This window comes from Crocuta crocuta, unplaced genomic scaffold, assembly GCF_008692635.1.
Source record: "Crocuta crocuta isolate KB4526 unplaced genomic scaffold, BGI_CrCroc_1.0 scaffold207, whole genome shotgun sequence".
In the NCBI taxonomy this organism is placed as follows: Eukaryota; Metazoa; Chordata; class Mammalia; order Carnivora; family Hyaenidae; genus Crocuta; species Crocuta crocuta.
In genome coordinates this window covers 3539855-3542454 of record NW_027531996.1, presented here as the reverse complement: position 1 = coordinate 3542454, position 2600 = coordinate 3539855, and positions in this window count along the sequence as shown.

Sequence of the window (2600 nt, the reverse complement as noted above, 5' to 3'; positions counted from 1 at the left end):
GAGGCCGCGCCGCCCGCGGGGCCCGCCGGCCTCCCCTCCTGGGCCGGCCTCCCGCTCTCCCACCAACCCCAGGGCCCCTTCCGCGGCCCACCCTCTGCCAGTCCGGCTCTGTTTTGACCCAAGGTCGTCTTGATCTCATTTCCAGAGGTCGCACTGGCCAGGAGGCCCGGGCAGCGGGGACGTCCAGTTAACAGACACCCCCAGTAAGGGGCTGCGGGCTGCACGCCCTGACCGCGCTGGAAGACCTGCAAGGCCAGAGCAGGAAACGGCTTAAAGGATGGGCCAGGCAGCAGTGAAGAAATGAGGGAAGTAGTCAAGGTCAGGGAGCTTGCCAGGGAGGAATAAATCAGACCTTGTCTGTCCCCTTCGTAGGACCCAGTAATAGCTTCCCTAGCTCTTGGGGGAAAGTGGGAGCTCCTGAAGACGGCGTCCAGGCCCTCCAGCACCATCTACCCCTGCTTATTCCCCACTACTCCCCTCTTTCTGCTTGGTTCTACTCCATCTTAGACTGCACATTCGGCTTCGCAGCCCCAGCCTGTGCTGGCTGACTCCTGCTCAACGCTGAGACCTTGGCTTACACACCGTTTCCCCTGGAAAACTTCCCATGCTTCCCCTGTGCTCCTCACGTGAACCCCTACACAGCACGTGCTGGGGGTAGCCCACACAGACCGCCCTGTTTGTTCACCGTCCAGTCCCCTGCTCCACCCAGACTGAACGGCCTACGCTAAGCCCACGTTCATATTATGTCCCCAGCATCTAAACCAGTCCTGGGCTCAAGATGGGGACTCCATAAATATGTGATGAATGGATGGGCCAGAGCTAGCTCATCTAAGGCTCCAACTTGTTCACCAAGTTGCCCTTTGGCCTTTTCACTCTTGCAACTACAATAACCAGATTTATGGCACAGAAGAGCCTGTGATAGAGGGCACAGGTGGGGAAACCAAGTGTCCAAATGAAAGTCAGTTCTTGGAAGAAGCATCGCATTCTTTGCGGCGGCAGCAAGGAGAAAAACTCCCAACATGGCATCAGAACATGACGTTCTCCCAATCTCCATATTCCAAATGGTCATTTCTAGCTTATTATTCTTGATGTTCCACTTAGGGAAATGACTTCGCCAAACGGAGGTTTCAAACCATGTTCCTGCAGTTTGGCAGTAGTGTTCCAGGAGCTCAGTGTGCCCACTTCTATCGGAGCAGCACCTTTTTAATTTTTATTTGGGTCTTTCTTGTGGGGGAAAAAGAAAGCCAAGGTTCCTATTAATGCTTCATGAAAGTTTGAGTCTACTGTGCCAAAGGATTGTGATGTAGAGCAGTTCAAGTGCTGTGAACAGTCATTAGCAGCTAATCATTTCAAAGGGCCGTAGCCTACATTCCCAGTAAAGTACATATCACAACTTGGCAACTTACTGACCTACTGAGCCCTTTTCCCTTCCTTTTGTCCAGAGTCTGTTCCCTGCTACCCATTGTTTCCTCTTTCCTGATAGCAGGAACTCTGATGTTTAATAGATATAGCAAGGGCCTGGCAGGTATGTTTTTCAGAATTTGTTAGATTTACACAAAAGTTGCTATGCTACTTCATTTTTTTACCTTTATTTTTATTTTTAAGCTTATTTATTTATTTTGAGAGAAAGGGAGTTGGGAATGGGCAGAGAGACAGGGGGAGAGAGAGAATCCCAAGTAGGCTCTGTGCTGTCCGTGCAGAGCCCACCTTGTGGCTCAAATTCACAGACTATGAGATCATGACCTGAGACAAAATCAAGAATCACAGGCAGCTGGGTGGCTCAGTCAGTGGCTTCCAACTTTGGCTCAGGTCATGATCTCATGGTTCGTGGGTTTGAGCCCCACGTCAGGTTCTGTGCTGACAGCTCAGAAGCCTGGAGCCTGCTTTTAGATTCTGTGTCTCCCTCTCTCTCTGCCCCTCCCCCACTTGCATTCTGTCTGTCTCTCAAAAATAAATAAGCATTAAAAATTAAAAAGAGAATCAGATGCTTAACCGGCTAAGCCACCCAGGCACCCCTCTTTATTTTTATTCATTTATTTTTCTTTATTTCATTATTTTGGGGGGGGAGGGAGAGAAAGAGACTCTTAAACAGGCTCTGACTCTCGATTTTGGCTCAGGTCACAATCTCAGTGGCCAGAAATCGAGCCCTGCACTGGGCTCTGTGCTGAGTGTGGATCCTGCTTGGGATTCTCTCTCTCTCTCTCTCTCTCTTTCTCTCATTCTCTCTCTCTCTGTCTCTCTCCTTCTCCCTCTCTCTTTCTTTCTCTGTAAAGAAAAGAAAAAAGTCAGATGCTCAACCAACTGAGCGACCCAAGTGCCCTGCTATGTTACTTCTTAATTGAAGAAAAGGGCATTTCATATTCCTCCTTAAAAAAAAAAAAAACTTATTTGATTGAACCTCTAGATTTTTTTTAAATGCCCCTTCCAGGTAACCTGTGGATGTTACCTTACATGCCAAGAGAAATGTTACAGATGTTATTGTGTTAAGGATCTTCAGGAGATTATCCACCTGGGCCCGATGTAATCAGAAGAAGGTCTAATAAGTGGGAGGTGGGAGGGTCAGAGTCAGAGATGTGTCAGTGGAAGCAGAGGTTGGAGGG